General features: G+C 43.4%; 1 long non-coding RNA gene across 1 annotated transcript; it reads left to right on the top strand.

Annotated features, from left to right (window-relative positions):
• The first annotated feature begins 11,767 nt into the window (after positions 1-11,767).
• LOC149344174 (uncharacterized) lies at positions 11,768-14,838 on the top strand. The gene is made up of 2 exons (XR_016283177.1): positions 11,768-11,975; positions 14,672-14,838. It is a non-coding gene; the product is annotated as an uncharacterized LOC149344174 (long non-coding RNA).
• The last annotated feature ends 1,746 nt before the right edge of the window (positions 14,839-16,584 follow it).

Genomic DNA, 16,584 nt, shown 5'->3' with positions numbered 1-16,584 from the left:
AGCGTCTCCCACGAAGCCCGGCGCAAAGGCGGGACAAAGTGATGCGAAAGGGCGGCTGCAGACATTTCACAGCTTTCCAGCTTATAGTGCCATCCGTGCCATTCTATCGTTGCTTCTTTGCATTTTGTGACAATATAGAGTCCGCTTCAAACGATATCGAGCGCGCCCATCGCCTCGGCCGTCACACAGCTGGAAAAACCAGACCAATAATCGCAAAATTTCACTCCCACAAAACTAAGCTGGAAATTCTGTCTAATGGAAAAAAATTCAAAGATACTGTATATAGCGCCGGCGAAGACTTCTCGCCTGCCGTTACGAAGGCCCGAAAACAGCTTATCACTTTTGCAAAAACCAAATCTACAGCTTATAAACTGAGCTATAAAACCTTGTTTATCGGTCGCGCACGGTACGTTTATGACGAATCCTCGGAAACTGTTAAGGAAATATCATAGCAGCCATCTAGAAAAAGCACCCCACAGCCTCACCCCACGCCCGCGTCCAGGCAGTCGCCTCAGTCTACTCTTTCTTTTTCCGTACTTTTAACTAATGTCCGCAGTTTCATTTCTAAGCGGGAAGAAATCTCGAGTCTTGTTCGTTCGTCCAATAGCAACATCTTCGTACTAACTGAAACATGGCTGACTAGCGAAATTAACGACAATGAGGTCCTGGCAGACTTACCTAACTTTAAGCTTTTTCGTAAGGACCGTCAGGGGTCTCGTGGCGGAGGAGTGCTCATTGGTTTTTCTAATGATTTACCATTTTCAATCATTTCCATTTCGTCTGATCTAGAAATAATGTGGCTTTTCTGCCGTTGTCCTCCTCAGTCGGTTCTTCTCGGTGTTTGTTACAGGCCCCCGCATTGTACTCCGGACTTTTCAGAGAAACTTACTAACTTGCTGTGTGAACTTACTGCTAAATATCAAAAGTCGCATATACTTCTCTTTGGTGATTTTAATTTCCCGGATATTGACTGGAGTACTAACACTGCTTCAGCATCAGGCACGGTGGAAGCCAAAAATTTTATAGAAGTGTGCCTGAACTTTGGCCTTACACAAGTTATCTTGGCGCCAACAAGAATAACACAAACGAGCGCTAACATATTAGACCTACTACTCGTCAGTCATCCCGAAAGTGTTAAATCAGTCACGATTCTTCCTGGAATAAGCGATCACGAAGTAATTCATACCGATATAGCCTTAACCCCGCTTCGGAACCAAACTTTTAAAAAGACGATCCGTTTGTACGATAAGGGTGACTACGCAGAGATTAATCGTGAACTAGACGCTTTCTTTCAATCTTTCCGAACTAATTTTCATATTCGGTCTATCGAAGAAAATTGGACTATATTTAAGAAGAAAATTACTGAACTAACTGATCAGTTCATTCCTAAGTTCACCTTCCGAGAGAGTTCACAGAAACCATGGTTCACTAAAACGCTAAAACGTTTGGAGAATAGAAAGAAGCGTCTATTTCGCGCAGCCAAAGCAAAAACTAACCAGGCGGCCTGGGACAAGTATTACGCAGCCGAAAAGGCATATAATTCATCTGCTCGGAACGCCAAACGTTCCTTTTTTAACAAAGACTTGCCCCGAATACTACACACTAATCCTCGAAAATTCTGGGACACCATCAACCCAAAACACAAAGGCGATATCAGTGTCACAAATGAAGCAGGAGACGTGCTTAGTCATGCAGAGTGTGCTCACATGTTCAATGTCGCATTTCAATCAGTGTTCACTAATGAATATGATGCCCCCTTTTCTGTGCCAAACACTTTTATTTATAATGTTATGTCACCTGTTGAATTTAACGCATCGGGAATTCTGTCACTAATCGATAAAATGAAACTTTCATCTTCGGCCGGTTTCGATAATGTCAACGCCAAATTTCTTAAGAATACGGAACTCACCAGTGCCAGTTACTTATGTTTGCTATTCCAGCAGTCACTCTCTTCTGGCCAACTTCCTCGTGACTGGAAAAATGGGAAGGTCATTCCAGTCTTCAAATCCGGTAACACAAATTCTCCATTAAATTATCGCCCCATTTCTTTAACAAGCGTGCCTTGCAAGCTAATGGAACACGTCATATTCTCCCATGTCATTGCCTTCTTGGATTCGAACAATTTTTTTCATCCTGCGCAGCACGGGTTCCGGAAAGGCTTTTCTTGCGACACTCAACTAGCCCTTTTTATTCATGACTTGCATGCCAACCTAGATCTTAACCTGCAAACTGACGCTATATTTCTTGATTTTAAAAAAAGCCTTCGATAAAGTTCCCCACAAACGCCTGTTTTACAAGTTATCTAACCTTAATATCGATCCTAATGTTGTTGCATGGATTAAAGAATTCCTAACTAACCGCACTCAGTCCGTCTTTGTAAATGAACACACTTCCAGCTTCCTTCCTGTAACATCTGGAGTCCCTCAAGGTTCCGTACTAGGTCCCCTTTTGTTTTTAATATACATAAATGATTTGCCCTCGCATGTGTCTTGTAAAATTCGCATGTTTGCTGACGATTGTGTTATTTATGAAGCAGTTAATAACAATTCTGATCAATTATCTCTCCAAAACAACCTTAACAATATTCAGGATTGGTGTAAAATTTGGCTAATGGAGCTTAACCCTCACAAATGCAACGTACTCTCTTTTCATCGCCGCCGTAACCCACTCGTGCCCTTCTATCACATAGACTCCGTTCCCGTGCTGCCAGTAGAATCATACAAATATTTAGGCGTAACCTTGTGCGCTGGCCTCTCCTGGAAAACGCATATAACTAACATCATTTCTTCAGCTAACAAATCCCTTGGTTTTCTAAAACGTCATCTACACGATGCGCCAATGCATGTTAGGTTATTAGCTTACGAAACACTTGTGAAATCGAAATTAGAATACGCATCACCCATTTGGCATCGACATCAAGCTTATCTAACCAATGCATTAGAAATTTTGCAAAACCGCGCAGTCAGATTTATTCATTCTTCATATCGTTACAGCACGAGTGTTTCATATCTGAAATCGCTTTCAGGCATACAGCCACTCGAGCTGCGCCGCCGCACAGCCAGTCTTTTATTATTTCACAAGTTCTTTTACAGCCATCTACGAACTGCACCCTACATGGTCCCTCCGGCACGCATATCTCACCGCACTCTCCATCAACTCCAGATCAGCCGTCCACGTGCACGCACAGTCACCTTCGCAGCTTCATTTTTTTCACGCACCGCCGCGGACTGGAATGGCCTTCCCGCTGACATTGCAACAATAAGCTGTCCCGCGAACTTCGCACGCAGAGCTAACACCTTTTTGTCATCATCATAACGCATGATTACCTTGTCGCACCAAACGTTGTACCCACCCCTTATGTAATGCCCCTGAAAAGGGGTCTTTAAGGAAATAAAATTGATTGATTGATTGATTGATTGCATGTTTCAGAGTTAGCTGTTACTAGCTCATATCTAAAATATGGGGTGTCGTGGCACCCAAAGCCAGGTGGGTAGTGAACCGGACAGCCACTCGCCAGTTGCACACGCCGGGACACCCCACAGGCACCCAGTGTCTCCCTCACCTCCCAATACCTCTTGAATACCTCTCGAATAGCTTCCGAAGCCCCTAGGCCTGCGGTGTGGCAGCCGAGTGGCTAGCGCATCCAAGGTAATCGTCGTTATCCTCAGCCAACTAAGTACACTGCAAGACAAACGCCTCTACGATGTTCTTCGTATTAACCTTGTTCTGCTCCAGCAGCGGCTGCGATATCCCGGAAGACTTCGTAATCTCATCGACACAACTCACCTTTTCACACCCCTTTTACGCTTGCCTTTCTCTGGAATCCATTCCCTTACCTTAAAGGATCATTGGTTATCTTGCCTTTGTGCGACGTCTCATGCCCATTTCTTTTAAATTTCGATTAGGATGTCATTAACGCGCCTGTTTCTTGACTCATTCGGCTGATTTCCGATAGATTAACCTTACACACGCTACCACTTTTCTTTCCATAGCTAGTTGCGGTGTCCTGATTTTAACTTTATCCTTTCCTTCGCCACCACTTTTCTTTTAAATCGGTTAGTGCCCGGAGGATTCACATATTTTACAGGGTTATAGAGATGTGTGTGTTCATGACGGACACTCTCCATCGGTGATATTTTATATTTTGCCCGAGAAAGGCAATTTTAGCTGTGTAACAGCCATGCATGTTTTCCAATAACTGCACATATGCCTTTTCTACACCTTTATTTCGTATTGTCTTCTCGTCTGCTGAGGGTTTCACTGACTAAAGTACTTTCTCATCATCTATGGAGATTAAAGAAATAACGTAGAGGTTGATTATAATGTGCGGATTTCTTATTTGCTAATTGATTGTGTGAATATACTCTACTGTTGAGTAGCCTTTTCGAAAGCCAGCCTTCTCCTTTGGTTGACTGAAGTCAGAGTTTCATCTAATTCAATTAGCGATTAATGTCGATAACAAAGCACTGGAGTATGAAAGTTGCTGACCCCATAGATGGGATACAGGTGGCATAACTGGCAGAGCTGGCAGCTAGCTGAGTTGGTGAGGGAACAAACGCGGGTTAATGGCATCCTAATCGAAATCAAGAGGAAAAAATGGGCTTTGGCAGGACAGGCAATGTGAAGGCAAGATAACCGCTCGTCCTTAAGGGTGACTGAGTGGATTCTAAAAGAAGGCAAACGTAGCAGGAGGCGGCTGCGAGTTAAGTAGGCCTGTGAGATTAAGAGGTTTGAAAGGATACGGCGGCCGCAGCTGGCAAAAGAGAAGGTTAATTCGAGAGACATCGGAGAGGCGTTTGCCTTCCAAGCCAGGCTGATGACGATGATGATGATGAAGATGTCTCCCCTTCGTCGCGATCGCTGCGATGGAGTAGATAAAATCAAGCACTGATGAGTGGCGCTCAAGTGTCACGGCCAGGCGGGAATTTCCGATGGGGTGCCGTCCGCAATGCTCAAGGCTTAAATGGGCCTCCCGACGTTCGTCGGTGAAAATACATCTTCCCTCTTCGAGCCAAGCATCCATGAGTTGAACTGTACCTTTGTGTACCCATCGATACAAATTAAAACTGCAGAGCGCCACCACACGAACCCAGCAGCACCTGAATATCAGGCGGAAGCGGAAACCACTAGTCCACCGGTGGGATAATGTACTGGCTCGCCTCTCTTATATGTCAACTCTACCATCTCAGCGGCATATTTGCCGAAGTCTGATTTAGGTTGAAATGCCATAATTTGCGCGCGGTATGGGAAAGCTGCCAGCTAGATTGATTTTTTTGGGCCAGTTTCCTGTCTAGCATGTTTTTATTTTCGAAATAATTTACAAAAAGCCGAGCCCAGTTTTCCAACTTCCATAATCAGCTTCGTGGTTCGACATAGTGAAGACAAGAAGGCGCTTTTGGCAACTTCCTACGTTTACTTTCCCACGTTGCATATTCGCGCAACGGCGCCGCTGTGTGTGCTGTCGTCAAGAGAACCACGATATCATCTACGCCACAAAAAACATCAACTACGTTTCTGTTCGGTGCATAAACTATTCAAGGACGGCATTTCATTTCGCGCAGTTAATGATCTTGAACAGTACAGCAGGCGATGCAACTTTGAAATACATGGCCTCCCAACCAACCCTAATGAGAATTTGGTTTCTTTCATGGGCGATCTAGCTCAGACACTAGAGTTTCCAGAATTTGAAGCGAATACAGTCGCTTCAATACACAGACTGCCGAAAAAGGACAGTTCGTCTCCTCCTATCCTTGTTCAGATGCGTGACGTGGCGTCTAAAGAAGTATGGCTTGCTCTAAGGAAAAAGCTTCGCGATTTACCTACGGATGAGTCTCACCCTCGGCTGTATTTCAACGAAAATTTGACACGGACAAACAAGGAGCTTTTCCGATTGGCCAGGTCTAAGGGAAAAAAAAAGCAGTACAAATTTGTTTGGACACGTAACGGCAAAGTTCTGGCCAAGCAATCAGAAGAAGTCAAGACTGTTATCCGCATTGAGAAGATGTCTGACCTGGATAAGATCTGCTGAGCATGGGTGATCTCGAATTCCTTGCATGTACAACATTTTCCGAAGTAACAAAATTTTTCACAAGTGACGCACAACCTGCTTTTTGCGCGACGCACGTTAATATCCGCAGTATCCGAAAGCACTGGGATGAATTCATGGCACTAACTTCACCTTCTCGTTCTACATTTGACGTATTTATACTGACGGAAATCAATATTTCAGCCGATATTTTCAATCAGTATGCAATACCAGGTTACCAAGCAATTTCCTGTACCCGACCTGCTAGAAAAGGGGGTGGCGTCGCAGTTTTTGTGAGAGACAGTTGGACTGTCACAGAGCTAAATTCTGACTTCCAGCAAGCAGAAGTAGTAGCATTGCGTTTGAGCACGCCAGCTCTCTCTCTGATACTCTTTTCAGTATACCGACCCCCCTGCTTCAATGGCAGGCTCTTTTTGGCCGAACTTGACAACGCCCTCTCAGCCCACTCGCATGAAGATTATATCTGTGTTATAGGCGATGTTAACATAGATACCTTTCGCCCTTCTAGGGCTCTGGTCTCAGATTATCTTGATCTGTTGTCAAAATGGGGACTGCAACCAACTATCCAGAAAGCTACGCGAGAAGAATTTCTGACAGGGCAACTTGTCGTCTCTTGCATCGACCACATAAATATAAGAGCTCCGAATTGTGCCCTACAATCTGCTATCGTCGAAGCAAAGCTGTCAGACCACTACTTTGTCTATTGTTCTTTAGCCCGGAAATCGAACCCTCCAACAGCAGATAGCGGTAAAAAAGAAATTTCCATCTGCGATCCCAAAATCTTTTACCGACTGGCATCGGAATACGATTGGGAAGTGTTCTTGGAAAACGTGCCCCCGAAAGACATTTATGATAAGCTTGTTGAGCTATTACAAGAGTTTAAGAAAGCGGCTACTCGCGTGGTTGAAATCAGGCAGCGCAATAAAGAAAACTCATGGATGACCTTAAATATACTATCAGCTATAAAAGACCCAGTCGAAAAGGGCACCTGCATCTATCCTGCTACGGTCCAAGTTTAAGGTTGCAAGAAATAAAGTAAACGCAATGATTCGTCAGGCTAAAAGAGTACATTTTCGTAACAAGTTCAAGAATGCAGGCTCTGATACTAGAAAAACGTGGTCTTTGATTAACAATCTACGAGGTGTCAAAAGGCGTGGCAATGATGGCAAAGATTTTGTGTCGTATTTCGGCACTGATGAAGAAAAAATAGCTAATGAATTCAGCAGGTTCTTCTCGCAAGTTTCAGGCAGTGCGCAACAGAATCCCTTATTTTGTACTCTGAAGAACAGCACAGTTGAATCTGCACACCTACCTTTGCTAAGTGAGGATGACCTCTGTTCAATTATTTTTGGTCTTAAACGCAATAGATCTGTGGGAATAGATGGCATTTCAGTTGATGATTTGCGAACCTTGTTCGACATACTTAAAGGCGTGTTGCTGTCGCTGTTCAACAGCATTATCTCAAGCGGCATGATCCCGGTGAACATGAAAGCGGCTATAGTTGCCCCAATTCACAAAGGTGGTGCACGTAATAGGTATGAGAATTATCGTCCTATTTCAGTCTTGCCCTGTTTGACTCAAATATTATAAAAACATCTGCTGTTTACAATGACAAGTTTTTTAGATAAGCACAAAATCCTGTCACCGTGTCAATATGGTTTTGTACAAGGTAAAGGGACGGAAATGCTTTTGAAGGATTTTTCTGACATGTTAAATCGATCTTTTGAACATAACCAAGTGGTGTGTGCACTGTTTCTGGATGTCAGCAAGGCTTTTGACAGCGTGTGTCACAGTGTGTTATTGTGTAAACTGTCCAAGTCAGGCTTCCGTGGAGCGTTTCTTTCGCTTTTGGAAAATTTTTTACTGCAGAGAACGCAATATATCTCCATTGGCCGGGCAAAGAGCGCTTCTTTGTTAATTAAAGCTGGCGTCCCGCAAGGTTGTATAATTAGTCCCCTGTTATTTAACGTCTACATGAATGACCTTTCAAACTTTGTTCCTGTAGGCCTGTACCAGTACGCTGACGATACTGTACTTGCAACCCAGTCACCGAACTACTCTGACTCAATTTCTTCTCTTCAAGCTGCAGCAATAATTTCTATGGACTGGTTCTCAAACAACCTAATTAAAGTTAACAGCTCTAAGACTCAGCTTATATGCTTTCACAGCCCGATGAAGAAGGTAGATTTAAACCATCACCTTTTCTTGCACGGATCTGATTGTTCCCAATGTCAATGTGTACCCTTGAGCTATACAAATACAGTGAAATACCTAGGATTATACTTTGACAGTGCTCTTTCATGGAATGATGACTTGTCCCACGTTTGTAAAAAGCTCCGAACCGTCTCCTGTGTGCTTTACAACATCAGGTACTACATGCCGCTTTCAATACGCAAAGTTATCGTAACCGCCCTTGGTTATAGCATACTGCGCTATGGCATAACGATTTATGGTCACTGTGCAGTTCGCTGGAAGTGCAGGATTAATTCTCTCCTACGATCTTTATTAAAAAATATCGGTTATGATTTAGGCCTTCCCTCCAATTCTGATCTCTTTAAGGTATTTTCTCTACCTGATTCTGATCGCCTTTTGATGGAAACGATCGTCCTGAAACATTTTTGGCTTAGTGACTATAAGATTCCGTATGTTTCCACACGGTCTCTTCGACCGAAGGAACCTTTTTGTATTCCCCGACGGTCTACAAGATATGGAAGGCGTGTAAGAGATTATTACGTTCCCTTTCACTTTAACAGGTTACCTCCAAGTGTTCGCCGGGCAAAAACTAAATACAAAATAAAAAAGATGCTGCGATACATTAATTAGAGGGTTTACGACATCATGCATGTGCTTTACCACCTGTCAAGTAAATCTTGTGATTTCATTGGTTACTGCTGTATTTATTGCACTGATCTGAGGTATTGTCATGCCACTTTGGTTTTTCTTCCTTGCGATTTAATCTGATGAGGATTTTTTTTTCCTTCATGTAACATGAGTCTTGTGTCTATTTTGTTCTCACCGTCATACTAATTTGATGTCCGTTATTTTGAGTCTGTTTTTTTTTTGCCTGTGTGTATGTCTGCGCGGTTCCGCTGCCTGTCGGGCTCTGCCGCTCAAGCCCTATGAGGCTTTGGCAGGCCGCATTTCTGTACATTTTTTTAAATATTTGGCGCAATAAAGTATTATTATTATTATTATTATTATTATTATCAATCTCCAATGCACCAAAGACAACTTGAATTTTCAGAAATGACCTTTTCTCATTTCATTGCTCGAGCAGCATTTCGAATACCGAAAGAAAAATAAACGGATCATGTTGACGGCCTTCGCGTTGCGAATAAAACCTTCCGTCCGAAAGCCAAAAATTTAAATTTTCAGTAGTTACGCTTATTGGGTTGGTTGCTTTTTATTTTCGCTGTAATAAAACTAATACCTGCCTTGCTATACAAGTTACTTGGACATTGAGCTGTAAAATATCTCTCATTCCATTAAAAAAAGAAAACGTGCAGACAAAAAGCGTACGATGTATAATACGTGAATCTCAACGTAACTGAATGGATTTGACTACAAGGGTGTAGAGAGGATAGCAACACTAGCAAATTAATACTTTTGAGAAATATACACCACAGCTGAAACCGCGGCTAGTCTTCACGTCTTGCTCACGGCATGTTTTGCTTGACATCACAACGCCTTCATATTATATTGCCCACTAGAGCGCAATCGGCACACAGTGATGCTCTACGTGGCCCTGTGCTTAAATTTCCTCAGGAATTTTGCTTCCAAGGAATACCCGCACAATACATCAATCTGCCGTATAAAGTTTTAACGCCTAACCCTTATAAAAATGGTCTATAGACTTTCTATAGACTTTTTATAGACTCTATAGACATCCTATAGACTTTTACTTTTGCCTATAGACAGTCTATAGAAAATCTATAGACTAAAGTCTATAGCTGTCTCAATTTCCTTTTGTCCATAGACTATCTATAGACTCTCTATAGACTAAAGTCTATAGCAGCCTCAATTTCCTTTAGTCTATAGACGGTCTATAGATTCTCTATAGACTTAAGTCTATAACTACCTCAATTTTCTTTTGTCTATAGACGGTCTATAGACTATCTATAGACTAAGGTCTATAGCTGTCTCAATTTCCTTTCGTCTATAGACGGTCTATAGACTCCCTATAGACTAATGTCTATAGCTGTCTCAATTTCCTTTCGTCTATAGACGGTCTATAGACTCCCTATAGACTTAGGTCTATAACTACCTCAATTTCCTTTCGTCTATAGACAGTCTATAGACTCGCTATAACCTAAGGTTTATAGCTGCCTCAATTTCTTTTTGTCTATAGACTCTCTACAGACAAAAGTCTATAATTGCTTCAATTTCCTTTTGTCTATAGACGGTCTATAGACTCGATATAGACTAAGGTCTATAGCTGTCACAATCTCCTTTTGTCTATAGACGGTCTATAGACTCTCTAAGACCAAGGTCTGTAGTTGCCTCAATTTCTTTTTGTCTATAGACGTTCTATAGACTAAAGTCTATAGCTGGCTCAATTTTCTTTCGTCTATAGATGGTCTATAGACTGTCTATTGACTAAGGTCTATTGCCTCAATTTGCTTTCGTCTGTAGACGGTCTATAGACTCTCTATAGACTACGGTCTATAGCTGCTTCAATTTCCTTTCGTCTATAGTCGGTCTATAGACTCTCTATAGACTACAGTCTACAAATACCTCAATTTCCTTTCGTCTATGCACTGTACACTAGAGATAGTCTGCTGTCTATAGACCAGTCTATAACAATCCTAATTTTATCTAACAATGTTCGATACACTGACTTTCGACTAAGTATAGAACAATGCCAATTTATTTTTGCACTGCATGCTGCGGGGACCTGCATCTGGTGACCGCAACTATGTCGGGAGTCCTCCACCTCCTTCGCTATTACGGAAATTAAAAAAGTATTGCGTGAGGACATTACAACACCCACCTGTATATTTTCAGGAGCCTTGACAAGCTCCTTTTCGTTATATCGTGACGTATATTGTCAATACAGTTAAATATTTAATGCTAACAAGTAAGCCGCGGAAAGGCAGCCGTTATTGAAGTAAAGGCGCCGCAAACTGTACTACATCGAATGAATACGCTGTCCCTTAAAGGAATCGCTCGACACAGTTCCATTCCATCTTTCGATCGTTACTGTCCAACGCGCTGAAATCAGACACATTTCATCAACGCTTCTACATTTCTCTTTAAAACGTCCTGAAAATAAAGGGGGAAAGACGGGTGTGAGAATTCAAGGAAGCGCCCATCGCTTAGAAACACCTCAGAATAGTCTCAAAGAGCCTGGTCCTCTGTGCGATTAACATCTCCCATTTATACCTTTGCAGTTTGTATTCTCGTGAATAAGTTCACCGACGCAACAATCAGAAAGCCAGTATTTTTTCGTTCCTACCCTTGCACCTGTTGCTTCGGAGCCGATGACACGCTGATGTCGAGCATATCAGTTTTCTAAACACGAACACACGCAAAAAAGACGTTATGCTATGCAACATTATAATTATTATTTGAGAATTGTACCACATACTATTCGGTGGGAGATGCGGCGCGTATACAGTCAAGCAGTTAGATTTCGGTTCTCTTTTCACGAAAACAATAAGGTTTTTAGAGGGTATGCGAAGAATTCACGCTTATAAACCAGTTACATTCTGTGGTCTTGGATATCAGATCAAGCTCCACACGGAAAGAGTGCGAGCGATAAAGATACGACCGTGAAATGGGTTTCTGTTTCACGTTTTACCGTTTTACCACGAGACGGCGGAAAATCATTCGGGCTGCAAACAACCCTGTGCGTGGCTGCATCGGTGGAGTCGGCGTTTTTTTCGCGGATTACGTTTTCTTCAAAATCCAGCTGCATCGTCCGCTTACGGTACGTCTATACGTTTATATTTTATTCATTTGGTCTCCTAAACCACTCTAAGCAGAGCTGTGTGTGCAGAACAGATTATGTGCGCAGTGACAAACGTCCTATCTTCGTTTCTAAGGCGGAAGCCATCGGGTTCTCGACTAATGCCGCTTATCTCTGTGCCGCTGTCTTTACTAACGCGCGGAAAGGCAGTCTGTGCGATGCCCTTGATGATAAGCCGCTCCTCGCGAGCTGTCTACTAGAGTTTTCGTGTTTCAAGGTAGACGCGCGGCCAGAAATGTCGTTTAGCCTGTGAATGACGGCCGAAATGGAACTGTGCGGTAGTTAGCGCCGTGTGAGCTCAATTTACTTTGCACCTCCGAAAACGTACTTACATACACTCTCGTTCTGTGGTGGATTACATTTATTTTCTAATCTTTGTGTTATCCCTTTTCTGGACCTTGGAGTGCTGTTCTTTTTGAGGTGTGCATTTCCTTCCTACGTATATGGACGCTCGCTCGGTGCGCGTCGTGGGCGCCGACGTTTCAGCAAAGGTGTCTTGTAACGCTACAGACTGGAGCGCGAGACGTTTGTCAAAGTTGTAGTTAAGCAGCGCTGAAGGAATTCTTTTAGTGTGATGGTATAAAATTCATTGCCCGCGCGATTGGCCGGCGTGCTCAAACACCGCGAAGAACCCACGAGCTCCATCCCGTCTCCCCGTCGTTGCACACGTACTGATTCCTCCATGTCTGTCATCAGAGCCGTTGGCCGCCCCCGCTCGCCTGCGGGCACTTCATTTTGAAAGCTGGGTAAAGGTCGGCTCGACAAGAGGTGGCTTACATTTCTTTCCGAGTGGTTCGTTCATGAATCCCGCTCACGCGTGCACAGATTTCTCTAATACCATTTGCGCGAGAGGCAAAGTATGTGTTTCTGATTTCAGACTGCTAACTTACGAAAGCACCGATGTAATTCGCCGCTTATTTGCGCCTAAAATTAAATTAAGCTCTCGTGTTACTATAGCTGCACCTCTTGAAAGCGTTAATTGCTTCATTTAAATACTTCGTACTTTGAGCGCGTTCAATGCTTTCGTTGATTTTTCTAGCAGCGTTGGGTTAGGCTACCTCCATGCAAGAAACACACCTCTTTACGGCGCTGTTGGGGCTGCACTTGAAGGAAAGACTAATTGAATTTCAGACGGTATTTTATCGTGACAGTAATTTGTTGTCTTAAACTCGCGACTGCTTTTGAAACGGCGCAGCTGCAGCCTCTGTGTGCAGTATGGGTTTTCTGAATAATGAGCGCGGCATGGAAGCGCTGCAACCCGCTTGTTTCTAAGAGCACGCGCAGATGTATGAGTATGCTGTTCCATCTTTGTGCTTAAAGTTATAGGCGCAAATCTGTGGTGAACTGGTCGCTTCTGCCTGCCGGTTTTGTATAGCTTGTGCCCGTTTGAGTATCGGCTTACGTACACCCGGCCAAATCTTTAACTGGCTCTGGTGTTGCATCGATAAATGAACCTTGTAAAAAAGGTGCCTTTTGGCTACACTGCTGGCATATTCATGTTGTAATTTGACACGTGAGATGGCATTTCATAGTTTCTTTTTGTTAATATAACGTTTGAGTGGAGTACTTGCGTGTTTCGATCAAAGTTATCAGAAATATTCATCGTCTGCTGCTACGAACAGCCGAAAAAAGCGGAATACGCACCAATGGTTCTGGTGGCGCATTTGCACTTACTCTAGGTAAACGACTTGTCCGCCATGAAAGGAGTGGTAGTTTACCCAGAGGATAAGGCCATATGGACCAGATTCATTGCTGCTTCTGCCGCTTGTTTCAGCTGTTGTAGTGGCAGACGAATATTTCTGATAACGTTGATCTAAACACGCAAGTGCTGCACTCAAACAATATATGAACAAAAAGGAACCACGAAATGACATTTCACTCGTCAAATTACAGCATGAATATGCCAGCAGTGTAGCTAAAGGGCACCTTTTTTACAAGGTGCATTTAGCGATGCAACACCAGAGCCAGTTAAAAATTTGGCCGGGTATACCAGGCTTCACGCAGGGTATTTTGAAGCGCTTCTTCTATAGCGGTTAGAAGAATAAATGCTGCAATATTCTTCTTTTTGGATCCCTGTGTAAGGTGCGCTGAATCTGTATTTTATGGAGGTGGCATTCTTAACACCTCCTTGCGAGTCAATGCAGATATGTGGCACAATTGTTCAATGTCTTCTGTTACAAATAATGTAAAAGGATTGCTATACAGAAATCAGTATCAGTACTGGATTCAGAGTAGAGTGCTCCAGGGATTACGGGTCTTTGTTACAATGTTTTACGAAGACACTTATAATCTGTCGTGTATTTACTGAAATGATTGCGCCGGCGTGATAGCTCAGTGGCTATCATGTTCGTCTGGCGACCTGAAAGATGCAGGTTCGATTCCGGCCTATGCGGTCGCATTTTAATAGAGGCAAAATGCTAAAGGCTTGTGTACTCTGCAGAGTTGGCCGAAATTATTCCGCAGCCTTTCACTTCAGCGTCTTGTAGCCTGTGTCGCCTTGGGTCTTTGAACCCCATAAAACCAAACCAAAAGATCAAGATTGCCTTTCTAGAATGGCATAGCCAGGATATGCCTTTCATTGTAAAGCACATGTGTAGAGATGGTATGGGAATTTTTTTTTCAGTTCCTCTGTTATTTTTTTCCTTTGTGCTGTACAGGTGAACATGCCCGGATGATTGACTGCAGACAACAGGCCGCAAGAATGCTTCTGAGGAAACTAGCGGGACTGTTACTTTCAACATTTATGTTATTGTGCATTCTTATGGTCCATGTATTGCATATTCCCGGCCTGGATAGCTTGGAAATAAAACTAAATTTGTAAGTATATTGATTGTGTCATTTGTGAACTCTGGTGACTTTTTTCAGTGGTTGTAGACTGTCCATAGGCAGTTTATAGATAATGGTCTACTAATAGTTTAGTAGACAGAGGTCTATAGACTGTCTATAGACAAAGGTCTATAGCACTGCCAGGCCACACACCTATGGAATGTCTATAGACAGTCTATAGACATATGTCTACTGGACCAGTAGACTTTTGTCTGTAGACTGTCTATAGACAGTAATCTACAGGAAGTCCATGGCCATAAGTCTATAGGTCGTCTATAGTCCGTCTATAGACAAGTGTCTATAGACGGTCTATAGACAACTCTATAGGAAATGTATGACCATAAGTCTATAGATCGTCTATAGACTGTCTATAGACATATGTCTATAGACTTCCTATAGACCTATAGTCTTTCAGTAGACATTTGTCTATAGACAAAAGTCTACTAAAAGTGTATGGCCATAAATCTATAGATTGTCTATAGACCAGTCTAAAGGATTTGTCTATAGACAGTCTATAGACTTCATAGACTAAAGTCTATAGACAGTCTATGGACTTTCTATAGAAATTTTTATAAGGGAAGAAGCAATATTCAGCGGTACCTCTTTCGTTGAAGTATCGCCTTCCGTCGCTTTGGGAGCCGCTGATCCTGGCTTGATATGCGTGTCCAAAAGGGACACTTTCCAGCTTTTGGGATGAGAATCAGCGTCTCGGAAGTGCTGTGGGCTTCGTGTAGCCTGTTCACTGAAGGGCGTAGTCGTGTCGGCGAGCAGCAGACTTTTGCCTCCATTGGTGCTGCGGTTCGACTGAATGGGAGCCGACGGAGCAGTTTTCGATTCTGGCAGAGGCCGGCCTTGTTCCACTGCAGCCACGATCCCTTCGGTGTTTTTACCTGAAATTCGCATAGGCGACCATAAATTACCCGACGCTCTCATCACGTTGCCACAAAATATTTCTACAGCGGCAACCGTTGCGGCACGGACCGCACGACCGCACGGTATGTACGCGGTGAACAGCAAAGTACAGTGAAGATATTAAAGTCGTCATGAGACCATTTTTTCAAACTCTATCTGTTTATTGCATGATATTCGCTATGCATCTCGGAACAACTGGGCAAAGTATGAGCTCATTTTTGCAGTCAGTAAAGTGTATTTGAATTTTTAAAAATTCTCTTGAAGCGTCCGGCAGTCAGGCAACAATGGCGCCCTCGCGGTCCGTCACTTTAGCTGACAGTCACGTGCTTGCTCGCAACTGATCGACTGAACTGCGTACTGCGCGTGGTGATCGTCCGGGGGTGGGTTGTACTCTGTCCAGGCTAGGGATGGGTAGGTGTGAAGGGGGCCAAGGAGACAAGTACAACAAAAGACCTGCGTCCTTCGCTTTTGTCTTGCTTGTGCCAGGTCTCGGCAACTTCAGTACTATGTGCGACAGCCGGACGCAATAAGCGCGTGCCCTGCTTCGCACACACCGTGCTCGCGACAGTTTTACAGCAGATGACGGCATTGTCGGGTCATGACGTAACTCAGACTGCTTCAATATGGCCGTCGCTGCCGGGCGAAGGGGCTTACAGCCGACTTTCAATTTATGTCTCAAGTTTACTCATACAGCCCTACTTCTTTAAGTGCGCATAATAACGAAGTGGCTAGCAGCTGCAGCGCTGAGGCATGATTTGTAAGTAGATCACGTCATCACTTCTTCAAAGACAGCATGAAAGCGCACAAAGATGCAAAGGTGTGCTTCTAAACC

The sequence above is a fragment of the Amblyomma mixtum genome, chromosome 5, assembly GCF_055824585.1.
Source record: "Amblyomma mixtum isolate Tamu chromosome 5, ASM5582458v1, whole genome shotgun sequence".
NCBI classification, from domain to species: domain Eukaryota; kingdom Metazoa; phylum Arthropoda; class Arachnida; order Ixodida; family Ixodidae; genus Amblyomma; species Amblyomma mixtum.
This window is presented reverse-complemented; position numbering and strand designations above follow the sequence as displayed.